Source organism: Brachyistius frenatus, unplaced genomic scaffold, assembly GCF_029030835.1.
Source record: "Brachyistius frenatus isolate BFR_SWC_R1_liver_20210118 unplaced genomic scaffold, ASM2903083v1 Contig_43, whole genome shotgun sequence".
Taxonomy (NCBI): Eukaryota; Metazoa; Chordata; class Actinopteri; family Embiotocidae; genus Brachyistius; species Brachyistius frenatus.
The window spans coordinates 1,014,966-1,029,252 of record NW_027210642.1 but is presented as its reverse complement, the minus strand read 5'-3'; the positions used below and the strand labels follow the sequence as shown (position 1 = coordinate 1,029,252).

The window sequence follows — 14,287 nt, the reverse complement described above, 5'->3', positions numbered from 1 at the left end:
TTGAGGTTGAATTTCTTAGATGACAAGATCTTCCTTTTTTGGTAACATCACTCTAACACGACACAGGTTGATCTTTTTCCTCATCTGACCATAACACTTTGCTCCAGAACTCTTCAGCTTTGTTGCTGTAACTTGTTGTGAAAACTGCCCTTTCTATCCTTGAGCCTTAACAAGGGATTTGCATCTCGTGGTAAACCGTCAGAGGTTATTTTTTTTGACACATTTATATTGTAAGTAGCTTTTTCACCATTCAATGTAATCTCTCAAGGTTTTTGTATTTTCTTCCGTTACATAATAATAATAATAGTATCTCAACCACTGACTTCCCATGTGTCTGTGTAATATCTGCACAGCACTCATTCACATCTGGCATTACTACAAATCCAGCCCAACTTTCCTCCTGTTTTTTTTTTTAAGTCGATTTGAGTGAGCAGACTTTTCCAATCGTTTAATCGAGGGAGCAGGCTAGGTGGATTGTCTCCTCATTGTATTCTCTTTTATGATCATGTTTCCATGATAGAAACCAGTGATCTGCGGCCCGTCATTGGCAGGTCCGCCGTCTGGAAAAGAAACTGAAGAAAACAGAGGGAAATTCTTTATCGGGGAGGCCCTCTGATTGGCTGGTGGCAGGTGGGCCACATGTGCTTCTGGCTGATGTCACTTCCCATGTGGGTCCTATTTGTCTGCCCACACTATAACATGTCGGTGAGGCAGGAGTAATATGCCACGCTTAGTTTAATGGGAAAAGTGCTGAGGCATGCTGCTGCTCTTTGTCTGTGTGTGTGTGTGTGTGTGTGTGTGTGTGTGTGTGTGTGTGTGTGTGTGTGTGTGTGTGTGTGTGTGTGTGTGTGTGTGTGTGTGTGTGTGTGTGTGTGTGTGTGTGTTCTTACTACTCCTTTAATTGTGCTGATATACAGAGTCAACATGCCTACATGAAAGATGTGTGTTTATCCTCGTGTGTATATGTGTGCACATGTTGCTGACTATGTGGACAGCAGAGAGGAAAATAGCAAGGGAAGAACTGAACAGCATCACTGCCTGTTGAATTTCCCTTTTCTCTATGGAAATGTTATGACAACAAAAGCTACTCTGCACCTGCATGGCCTCTGGTTTTCTGCTCAGGGTTGTGTGTATGTGAGCGTCTGTACAAGTGCACTTGGCCTAAGCAGATTAAAAAATTTAATCAAAATGTAATTGGTTGGAGAGTTGAGGGGGTGGTGTTGGCCAGGAAATAATTTCACCATTGTGCCAAGCAAGTTGGAGTAGCAGTAAAGGTGGAGGACCCTCAGGGGGCGAACCAGTTGGTCTTTAGTCTGTGCGCTCTTGAGGAAACCTCTGTGGACTTTCCTGCTCTAACATCGACTGAAAGTCCTCTGTATGAGGCCAGCTAACGTTATTTCAGCGAGGTCAATTAGTCAGCCAGCTATTGTATGGATGCTTTGTGTTAGGCCGCAGGGGCAGAAGAGTTGAGAAGTGGGAGGTAGAGTCTTGTAAGAGCTGGGAGTCTAATTCCCCTATTGTGCCTCTGCTGTCTTTTGTCTAAAACTTTTTTCCTCTTGCAACAAAAGATGATGAGAAAAGCAGACTTCATCGTGATTGTCGGGTTTGAGAAAGTGTTTTAAGTTCAAGGCATCTTTAGTTCTAACACTTCAAGAACCAATTAAATCTGCTGTTTCAAATTGGCAGCTATTGAATAGTAGTGAAAATTGACCTGCCAGTGTAGCTGCAATCACTGGTGCAGGCAAACAGACCCACATGGAGGATTGTTACGGCACGGTTTGCCGTGCTTTGTTGTTTCCCATAAAGTCCATGGAATTTCTCATCCATAGCATCCGTTGAATTGTGTGTGTTGGCACACAGGGCATGCGATTTAGCAATGCTATTAACCCCATTATACAAAGAGGGGCACTCTTCCAGTGCACTTCATTCATGAATGTGTGTGTTGCACAGGTGTCTCACACAGCGGCCCAACCGAGAGCTGGAGGGGCTGCATTCCTACCGGCAAGCTGGACCGGTCAGTCGCGCGCGCGCACACACACACACACACACACACACACACACACACACACACACACACACACACACACACACACACACACACACACACACACACACACACACACACACACACACACGTACGTGTGTGTGCGTTACAATGTTCCACACCGTCATATCCACATACATGCCTGGACGGGTCTGCCATTTCTTTGTCTTTTTTTCAGCACACGCAGACCATTGCCAAACAGCATTCACCATCACTCAGTAGGATTTGACAGTGCGAGTGACATAGACTTAACCATCCATGCCTGTCTTTAGCCATGCATTCAAGCGCTGCATCTGCAATACTTTAACAAAAAAAAAGTGTACTTTAAAACAAACAGTATGAATTCTACTTCTTTGTTGTTTTTTTTTCTCTTTTTTTTTTTTTTTTTTCTTTTTTTCATTTTTCAGTCTGTTGCTTTTGCATCAGTTCAATTTAAATAAGTCGCTCCAACCTGACTGTACTGGATGACCCTAATGTCTTGTCGCTCATGTACATATCTTTCGTCAGCTCTCTGCTTTTCTATGTTCCTTCCAAACCAGGAACTTGTTTTTGTAACATGTTTAGCCACTGAAAGACAGTCATTGTAAAGCTGATGTGCCCACTCAGTTTTGTCCCTAAATGTTTACTGTATCCTGCTGTTTTTCCTTCCCAGTGGTTTTCTTTATGGGCCAGCTGTGTGTGGATTGGGCTTTGAGGTGAGGGTGAAAGAGCAACTCTTTTACAAAGCACCTTAGACAAACATGTTTGACCAAAAGAACAGCTTGGAGAAAGGAGGAGGCCCAGTTGTAGGAAAACATTATAGGGACCACTTGTTCCTCAGAGTCCAAGGGAACAAAGCTGGGGAGCTGCTGGGTCTTTCACTCAGACCTACCTGGGTGGTGTTCGCGGGGGAAAGGGTGGGGGTGGGGGGTGGGGGACTTTCATTAGCACCGGACTGAAAGAACAGGGGCTTGATGGAAGAATGGCGGAAAAAAAACATATACGCACACAAAGTGGTGAGGTGGCTTGTATTGTTCTTAACTGTGCTGCACACATGCTGGCCATCATGGTCCAACCACGGTCCACTGCTGCTGTGAAGCTCGAAGGACTCACAGCTGTGAGCTGGCAGGCTGTGCACTGTCTCCGCAGTCAGTTACGAGCTAGCTACTGTTCAAACTAACATAGACTGAGAGCCATAATCACACAGTATTTTCAGCCATTCATTTTTTTCAAAACTTGACGGCACGCTCCGTACTAATCTTGCACTTTAAACTGAATGTCACTTCAAATACTTTTAGAAATAACACTTGCCCTTCAGGAAATCTTGCAAGCACAATAATTAATGCAAATTCAACCAATATCTGTAATATTCACAGGGGTTTGTAATTTTGCTAAATTCCCAAATTTTTGTGCAATAAACGTTCTCATTGGAAGACCTGCCGGAGGCATTACGGCACATAGTGAGTCTTTCTGAACAAAACTTTATCAACAAAAACAACTTCTCATTTACAGTCAGCAATGCTCGTCGTCCTCTCCTCTCATGATCAAAATGAACCCGATGCTGGTTGACTGGAAAAAATGGCAAAACCAGAAGTGACTGATTATGGGATTATGGGAAACGCGGTTTCATCCTAAGAATTAGGTTACCAATCGTCATACTTCCCTGCATCAGTCTCACCATATAGTATGTATTAAATTACACAAGTTTTATAAACCCTTGCAGTTGTGGAAGTTATTTTGGGTTTGGGCATACAGTTTGTGTTAAATTAACATAATTTAAAAAGCATTTAAAGCAGATCTTGACTATGTATTTTATATGACAGCCACAGACATTTTTGTAAAGCTATGTCACTTTTGTGATGAAGTATTTTTTAATAGCTTTGTACCTCATGGTTCTTTAAGGTCAGAAAATGTAAAAACAGATGAGAACTCAAATATTTTCCGCTTTTTCTGTAATGTGCATGCTTCTTATCACAGGAGATCATTACATCTTAATTAGGCAGTAGTTAAAAAAACATCAAAAACAAATTCTCATCTTGTAATATTTTCCAATTCCTGCAATTTTACCGCAAAAACCAAATCACATAATTACATTGCTGTTTTTGCGAAAAGCTGCTGCAAAATCATATAAATTTTATTCACAACAATCGCAAAACTGCAAAATCCTTCCTTTAACCAGCCGTTTTACATCCCTCCTCATCTCCCCTGTTCTCTCGGTGTTTTGACCATAATGAAGAGGAAAGGATGCAAGATATTGAAACTGGAGTGGAACACCACAGCCTGCCAACCGCACACTGAAAAGAAAACAAGATCATTGAAAGACAAACAGCATTTGAATATCACTCAAGAATACTCCAGAGCATCGCCCAACCTGAAATCTACAATTATTGGAATAAGTCCCATACAAATATATGGAAATGATGGGATACTTAGAGAGACAGAGAGCGAGAGAGACGTAGAAAGAGAGAAAGGAAGGGAAAAAAAAAAAAACATCCTGGCTGCCGCTCCCAACCTTTAGTGGGTTTGTGTAAATTATATCCCTTACGAGGGAAAATATGTGGTGGTTGAATGGAGGACCCCCACCCCCCCCCCCCCCACATCTGTCTGCTGCTGTTTACTTTTTTCAGGGGTGTTTTATCTATAAGACCCCCTCCGATGCCTTTTTGTCTTTCTCCCCACAGCTTCCTCCTTATCTTTGCTCTCAGTATTCAGTCCTTTGTTTTATTAAGTTGTTTCCCTCTTTGGTCACACCATAATCACTTCGGTCCTAATTTGTCCATTCATTTCTCCACGGACGGAACATTCACTCCTCCATCGCTGCCCTCTACTTTTATGTCTTTGTGTCAACCTCCCCCTACTCCTTTCCTTTCCCTTCCCTCTCCTCCTCCTCCCCATAGTTATGCTATTTTCTACCGTGCGTTGAGGATACATTTAGCTTGCGGTTTCTTGGGAAGTGATAGCTACATCTGTGTGTGTGTGTGTGTGTGTGTGTGTGTGTGTGTGTGTGTGTGTGTGTGTGTGTGTGTGTGTGTGTGTGTGTGTGTGTGTGTGTGTGTGTGTGTGTGTGTGTGTGTGTGTGTGTGTCTGTGTGCCCATGCGAGCTGATGTAGACTTTCCACTGGGGTGAACCCATCCACTCGTGGTGCCCTACCGGGTGCTGTGCCGCCATGCCCACGCCCGCAGGCTGGCAGGCACCCGCAGAGGCACGCGGCGTCAGCCTGCCTTGCGGGTGTCCTTGTTTGTGTTTGTCTTGTGTGGTGGTGAGTTTCTCACTGTGCTGTAGTGACCGTAGCACCACCCAGCCTGGCTCATACCAGTTTCTGCCCCCACAGACCCAGGCCAGGCCAGGCCCTGTGGGCTCAACGGTCTTTGGCCGCTGTAGCTTGACTGGACAGAGTTCGGCTGTGGTTGTGAGTCCACATGCTGAGGTAGTGAAGATGTTTTAGCTCTTGAAATATAAATTGTGAATAAATTACTGCCTATCATTTTCCAAAGCCTACCATAAATCCTAAGATTTACTTCTGTCCAGCAAGGAAGTTGTTTAGTCCGATTCAATTCATGTTGAAATGTGCTATACAAACTACTTACACACTTGCCTTGTCTTTTTATGTAAAAGATGTATTACTGTAGCTTGGCAGTACAGCTGGAGACAGGTTCACTTTCTTGATTTTGCGTTCAACATTTTTGAAAACCTGTTATATTCTATTCATTAGTTGAGTTTTGGAAAGATAAACAAAAACAAATATGCATAATCAGTTTAGTTATTTTGGCATTTTGTAATGAAAAGAATGGTGTCATGAATTACATCATGAAGTCCAGGACATTTTTATTTTGTGATCCATTGACAAAAGACAGTTGATTTGCTGCTTCATGGCTGCTTGTCAAACTCTTAAGAGTTCAGCTTCATGCTCCTCTGTGGATGCAAACAGGAAGACTTTTTCAAACAGCCCCCGCTCACAAGTCTGGTCACATCTGGCATGTCTGCTCCATGTGTGTGTGAATGGGAAACAGTGTAACATGCTTTGCGACCGGTAAGGTAATAAAGCGCAACATCAATGCAGACCATTTAGCTGCTATTGCACTCTTAACCATAGAAGGACAGATAAGCCCTCTTTGAATTGCTTTTCAGAAGCCTCTTTCATTTATTTTTTCCAATTTTTTTTTTATTTTTATTTTTTACTTTGGGAGTTTGGACTGGGTTAAGATGTTGTTGTTGGTGTGGTTAGAGTATCAGGGTGAATACAAAATGTAATTGTCTATATTCTTATTTTAATAATATTTTGAACTTAGAATTTAAAATAGAATCAGTGTTGTGCTGTCCATCTTTACCAGGATCAATCTTGTTAACAAATGCATTTAAAAAAAAAAAAAAAAAAAAAAAAACATGTTGGACAGCTGACCTGTCAAAGTTTACTTCACAATATGCTTGTAACATAAATTATTTCTGGTCTATAGAAGTGTGTGTCTGTGTGCGTTTGTCCTTGTTTAAGCCCGACTGGTCAGGATATATAAACCACCGTCTCTAATTACCAGACAAATTGATTAAATGATTAAAAATCAGCCTGATCCTGGTCTGCTACTCATTCACTGTGTCACTACTAATCAGAACCCCGACACCTGGGACTGTCCAGAGCCTCTCTGCGGACAGGATTAGTGGATCAACATTTTGTGTGTTTGAGTGTAATGACTCGCTATGAAACGCACCCCTTCCTCCGAGTGTTATTAGGAACAAACAGGTGTTTGTCGGCTGCAAGTTGATGGCCCAGTCAAAGGTCAAAGTTCAGGTGGCCTCAGCCCTGTGGCAGCGGGATGGTTTGAGATGGCCAATATGTTCTGCCGGTGGATGGTTGTGCTTGGGCTGCATGTGGACGTGTGTTTGGAGGAAATGGAATTAGTGTGACTGATGTGGATTAATGCAGTCGGCCTTTGTGCCAGAACACATTAGGACGGCACACTCTGCGTGCTACGTGTGCACACATCCTCACACAGTTTAAGTTTCAGTTGTTTAACATATTTCTTACCCGCCTACCCCTCATCCTGGCAAATAATATTTCGAGAGCAGTTTTGTTTAACACATGAAATCTGCTCATGAAAGCTTACAAAATGTACTTGCCTCTTCTAATCCACTGTAACATGTAGGGAGGGCTTTCCATCCTGTTAGAGGTGTATGTAAATCATTTCGTCTAGCACCGAGACACTGAGTGCTTACTGTGATGAAAAGGATTACAGGCGCATAATCTGTGCCTGTCGCCACCATCCACTCTACACACACACACACACACACACACACACACACACACACACACACACACACACACACACACACACACACACACACACACACACACACACACACACACACACACACACACACACACAAACATGGTGTAGAAATCATGTAAATCCAATTTGAAAAATGTGTTCCACACATACCATAAGTGCCAATCTACATTGCCTTGAGGCGGTGTTGTTTCACTTTGAAAATGTGAGGGTGTTATCTGTTTGTGCTGATGTTGTTAAAGCTCATAAATTGAGTGGAATTTTGTATTTTCCATTCACTTCCCGTCCATGTAATATGCCCACCCAAGTTAGAGCATAGCTTTGCTCGGTTTGAGATTACACAGGAGCTCCAGCCACAAACAATTTGAAATCTGCAGATGTGTATACATAGCACGGCTGTGATGCAAGTAGAGTTTGAAAGTTATGCAGGATGTGTACAGAGCAACGTTTGATGAATGTCTGCTGGTGCCTTCAGGGTTATGTATCAGAGGCTTGAAGGCTTGACCTTGAGGCTTTGGAGAGCTTGATCCCTGTCAGTGTGCTGCTCTTAAGTTATGGCCATTACACTGCTGCAGGTTTTGATGGTATGAAATGTTATGATAAATGTCTTTGTATGTCTGGAAAAAGGAAAAATGGAAGAATGAAAAGGAGATGAGAGACAGAAGAAAGACTATAGGAAATGTTTCCAAGTCAAACTAACCACTATTTTTGCGAGATGTTTTTCCTTCAGTTGAAAGAAGAGACGTATTAATACATGAGAGACTGTGTGCTGTCTTATTTTAGTTACTGATCTGCAGGATTTGGGTCCAAATTTAGGTTCTCCTAACATCAAACAACTCCAAGGCTCAGTTTAAGATCAGTTCCATACATGCTGCAGATGTTTCACATGGCTCTATTTACATCACAATTAAAAATCCTTAATTGCAGCTGTACTTTTTAAGGTGTTTTGGACATTTTCCTAATAGTTAAGGGGAATTTTAACAGTGGGAAATGCTGCAGTTAAATAATACTTTGAACGCATACGCTAAGAAACTGCTTTCCTGACCTGAACTTAATACTGCATTTTACAGCATATCAAAAACAACCACAGATCACTCATTCAGCTTCATTTGAAGTGCAAATCTTTGTCGACACTGTTTCTTTCTTCTGCTGGGTCAGCAGGACTTCTGCTGATCTGGTGAGACGCAGCAAAGCGCTGAGAAATATTGTTTTAATTATTGCCGAGCAGAGATCATCCGTGGCCCCTTACAGTGACTAATGAGATTCGCAGTAACTTCATTAGATCGTAGACCCCATGATCATTTTAATAAGTGTCCAGTCATAGGGAGTTGAACATTGCTCGTCCTTTGTTTATGTTCAGCTCCAAGGACACAAACCAACAAGTCCTCCAATTCATACGACCATAATAGGATGTTTATTCGGTCCTTCAAATGCGATCCAAGGGAGTGTTTCCTAAATTTGCACCCCTGGTTAGATTTAGTCACAAAAAGCACTGGGTTAGGAAAAAGATAATGGTTTGGGTTCGAATGATGACGTGCACCTTACAACCTTAAAGTTATGGAACCTCCGTATTGATGACAACTGTAGACGCTGTTTTAAAAGACTGTCGCAAATCGTAGTTGGACCATTGAACCATGCACATTTACCTCCTAACAAGGTAAAACTCACATTATGCAAATGTCATCTGGACCGAGTCACTTCTCCGGGACATCAGATTGTCATTATTCATACGATCGTTAAACGCTGATTCACATTAAAACGTAAACGTGTAATAAGCTTCTTGCTCAAAAGACATATGGGGTCATTTTGTTGTTCGGAGGTGGATCATTTCCAATAGATACAAAATGTAGCAGACAGAGATGCCCTAAAGTTGTAAGTTTGTTCTGGTTTGTTATCAGTCAGAGTCTCATTGATTGTCTAAATTAATGCTTGAGGAAAATCAGTTCAGCCATTTTGCTTTTACCAGCAACAAGTATGTACCGTAAACACTGCATTGTGTGAGTAAGATTTGTAGAGATCTCTTTGTGCCTCACTAAGAGTTAAGTGTAGTAAACATGGGTGTTTTCTCTCTTTTGGCCATGAGTTTTTAGTTTTCCCTGTCTGTAAAGTGGCAGCAGTACAAGCGTTCTGATACTATACTTTAACCATAAGGACATTTTTTTTTTAGAAAACTCATAAAGCTCCCACTTACTGTCACTAGCCTTGTTTTCTTGTTTCCTTTGTCTGAGATGATTTTGGTTGGAAGAGTTGCTGTCTTTGGATCACAGCAAACAAGAAAGCATTGTATGAAGCCTGAGGCCTGCCAGACGCTGGTGTGGCAACTGTGACTGTTGGTGACGATTCACCAGTGAGTTTTCAAACACTCGTGTCTGATGTTTCTGACTACACTGTGAACAGCTACTTACACCTTCATCAGTTTTCATCGCAGCTGCCTTTGCAAAGGCCGTGTGAGGTGTGCAACCTCGAGGCTCGTTTACATTCCGACATCCCTGCACTCGTCCCAGGGTGACTTCTTCAAGGTTACTTAAGCACCATGTCTCTGTTTCGCTTTAAATTTTGTGTTTTGCTAAGTCTGTCTTCATTATTGACCCAAAGCGAATTTAGCTGAGAAGTCCATAATCGATTTATTGGAGCTATGCACCCACATGCTTACAGCTAATTGTGATTTGGAAAAAGGAAAGATCATGAAATGGTGTCCTCACATGAGCTTCGTCGAGAATTACTGGGTCTAATTAGTTTAGCTACACGTTCAGGCTTCATCTGACAGTGTAATGGAGCTTATTTGAATTCCACTGCTCTGGCATGCTTGGTTATAGAACAGTTTACACCAATATGGACAAGTATTTCAAACCCCGCTGCACTCCTTTTCACCTTCCATGACCTCTCCATCCACTCCAACCTCCGCTACTCTTCATTAATACCATAATACTCATTTGCTTATGGTTAAATAGATCAAATTCTCCCACCCACTGTCGCTCCATTCCTTTGAAATGAGAAGCACATTTGGATTACTTTCCAAGGGTGCTTTCTGTTGGGGACACACACACACACACACACACACACACACACACACACACACACACACACACACACACACACACACACACACACACACACACACACCCCCGGTACCTCTCATCAGTACATTTCCAAAGACGGATCAACTTTTCAGTGCATGTGGCCCTGCTTGGACTCAGCCAGCAACAGCACCCATCCCCCTCGCTCTCCCCTCACATTTCATCATCGCTCCACCTCTTTAATTTCATCTAATTCTTTCCATCCTCTGCTTCTTATTTTACTGCACTGGTTGGATCATCACTGCATTTCTGGTTTCCTCAATTATGTTTATATTTTTGCTTTGAACCTTTTAACACTTTGCTATCTTGTAAAAAAAAAAAAAAAAAAAAACAGATGACTGTTTGACAAAGACCTGAGCTACAGTGACTTCTACACTGAAACAAACATTGAAAAAGAATGAGGAAAAATATTAAGAAGAAAATATCGTGCAATGGTTTTAATGGTGGTTTAATCAGTTTCAGCTTTTTTTCAAGTAGAACTAGTGAAAATAATGTCAAATAGTCTCTGGTTCCAGTTTCTTAGACGTGATGATTTTCTGGTTTCCTTTGTCGCAGCAGACTCAATAACTTTGAGTTTTGGACTATAAGATGAACAAGGCAACGACATCTGGACATCTGGAGATGTCACATTGATCTCTTGGTTATGGGGATATTTTAACTACTTTTTGAGCTTTAATATTTTCAACCACTCATAAACTATATGATTGATACAGTCTACAATTAATTAAGCTTTCCTTACACAAATTGAGTGTTGTATACTGTATTGTATAGACTGTAAGGCTCCCTTAGACAAATTTGTGATTTGCGATATTGGGCTCTCAAAATTTGCTTGACTTTATTAAACAATGATTAGAAAACATTATTATCAGATGAATCCACAGTGTAAGAAATTGCATGTTGCAGCCTGAGCAATGATTTGTAACCCTGGTAAAAGTATTTACTGGTCTATTGTAGCTATTGGAACAGCCCATAGGATGCAGAGTTCAAACTTTGTCTGCGATTAATCAAATACACATTTGGGTTCCCTAAAACTGGGACACAGCCTGTCAGCTATATTCCTTAGGCTACAGGCCAGCAATGCATTGATCCATATTTATACACATTTAGAACCCGCATTCATCTCCCCTATAAATAACCTAACTGCCAGATCGCATTGTCCATTTCAATTAAAAATGATAAGGTCAGCTTGTATTCTACTGAGAGGAGGAACAGTGAGTGAAAAAGACACGTAGCATGAAAGAAAATATCAGCATTTAAGGAAACCACACTGCCATTTGTTTTTATATCTAATAATCAACCGAGCAGCACGTGAAATGAATTGCATGTGTGCCTGCCAATGTATGTTGCCAAGTACTAACCAAAGTCAAATTTTTGCCTTACTTTCTATTCCTGTTTTTCTATCTCTCTCTCACTTCTCGTCTTTCCCTCGTCGCTGCTTTTTGCCAGAGCAGCGTCTATAAGCCATCTGCTGGCACAGGCTGGCAGCTGTATGGCTGGAGAGGAACCGGTGGCACACCACCCTTCATCTGTTATTAGTGCTTCAGAAAGATTTAGAGGGAGGGAAGGTGGAATGTGGGGCAGGAGCATTTTACTGAGTACTGTCGGGAAACACGCAGAGGGCCAAAAACTGGAGCCAAAGAACCAGGTTCCAAAAACAAAGTGGTGGTGTGTTTTCCCTACTCAGCTCTTCTTTTCCTTCTCTTTTATGTAACATCACAGAAACTAAACACTGCTCAATAATAATGAGGAAATTTTGATAAAGCAGTCAGTGTTTTATGCTGCTTACCCCAAACAGTTGTTTTGTATACTGGAAGATATCATTCAGTTATTTATATAACATCTTTTTTATTCTATAATGAGATGATGAATGCTTCATTTTGTGACTTTTGTGGAATTATTTCATGTCTCAAAATGCTGACAGCAAATAATCTTGGCAGAGGCTGATGAGATGGTTTGAGGTTACTGGGAGGTCAGCTGTGCTGTGTGGGCAGCGGGGGTTTTGGAAAATGGAAAACTGAGAGGCAGAAAGAGACAGAAAAAGATGTTTAAATAAAAGATTTGGAAGTGCGGAAGAAATACAAATGCTGCTTGCAGCCACATGACCCTGTGCATCAACACGTTGCCCTTGGCTGCCACCCCTTAGTCCTGAATTTGGAAACAAATTAGACACAAAAATAGAGAACGATAAAGAAGCAGAAAGGAGAGTGAAAGAGGAATACAGTGAAAAAAATATGTACTTAAGTAATTCCATGTGGATTTCTTAGGTTGATAATTGTGAAAAAGGTCCCTTGAAACTACAATGAGGGCCATTGAGGAGCGCAGGCAGTGTGTGAGCTTTTAAGTTGGCTCTTATCCAGGGACCAGGTTTCTCTTAAAGTCAGCAGAAAAAAAGTGGAGCTTTTCTGGAGGGAGAGAAACAGACACACACACACACACACAAACTCCCTCTGTTTCCCCTCTCCTTTTCTTCTGCACATAGATGAGCATTTACAGATGGCTTGCCACAGTGAAGGGCAGAAAGATGTTTCAGCTGCAGGCCTCATTCTGTTTGACATCGTCTATCTGTCCTTTTACCTGGAGCCTCTCCAGTATGTACACATACAATATGCATGCAATTAATCCCCATCCATTGTCCTCTCCTTTTACATTCGTATTTGCCAAATAAGGGGATAAAGGAAGCTAAACCTCTTTGCAGCTTAAACAATGTGTGTGTGTGTGTGTGTGTGTGTGTGTGTGTGTGTGTGTGTGTGTGTGTGTGTGTGTGTGTGTGTGTGTGTGTGTGTGTGTGTGTGTGTGTGTGTGTGTGTGTGTGTGTGTGTGTGTGTGTTTAATGAACACTGAACATTCATGGAAACATGGGAGTTTTAAACAGTCTGAGAAGAACAGAAAATTAAAACCTATTGACCTCCGGGGGGGGTGCATTGTTTCCCGTGTTATTTCAGGAAGTTTGCTCTCTCTGAGCAAATTGATATAATAGTGGCTGCATAACAGGAGTGGTGCTGTTTTATGTGTTTGTGTTGTTGGCGTGGGACCTTACACAACAGCTCCCAGCTATGGGCTAGTATATGCGTGCTGTTGTTTGTGGGTGTGTGTGCGTGCATCCTGATTTGAACCCCTACCAGCATCCTACCCATAAAACACATGGGTGGTCAGCCTGTTTATTGTGTGGGTTTACAAACAATGTTCGCCCATTTGACTTAGACCGGTGAGTCATTCACAACAGTTAAATCCACTTACTACCTGAATCTGACTGTTTTCAATCAATCTTTATTTCCATTTTGCCTCCAGCTCACTGCTGGTAAGGAAAAATTCCAAGACCTCTCGTCCCATGAAAGCGCACATTAAACAGTCTTATTAATGTTAGTTTTGGGTGGTGGTGCGCTGTTGGATGCAGCAAAGAGAATCCAATACTTATGCAGAACATTTGCACACTAACACTGTTTAGTTAGCAGGAATGGCAATGTTGGTCCATCAGATGGTTGATCTGGCTTCCACTTTTATTGAAATATCTCAATTATTAGATGAAATTTTGCACAGATATTTTTGATATTTTATGATCAATTCAATTGCCTAGCACAATCAGGAGGTCAAAATCTTGTTTTGGTTTTTTTTTTACATCTAAATCTAGAGTCTAGTCCTCTGCTATCTTAAATGTATCAAACTGTCTATCCCTGAGAGTAAAATTTGTGTGTACTATTCACATGGTGTAAACTTTTGTTATGTATTTGCTCAAATGACAATTCGCACTTCTTTCACACCTCTTGTTACAACAAGACATTTAAAATTCAGTAGGTTAAAATCCTGCCAGCCTTGTATTTTCTAACAATTTCAACACACTTTAATATGCTTGCCACTACATATACCAATACACAAACCCATCCGCACGCATGCACACACTGTCCTGTGT

General features: G+C 41.6%; 1 protein-coding gene across 1 annotated transcript in view; it reads left to right on the top strand.

The window, feature by feature from the left end:
• Positions 1 to 14,287, top strand: part of coro7 (coronin 7) — a 106,460-nt gene that overhangs the window by 41,098 nt on the left and 51,075 nt on the right. The gene's annotated exons all lie outside the window — the stretch shown is intronic.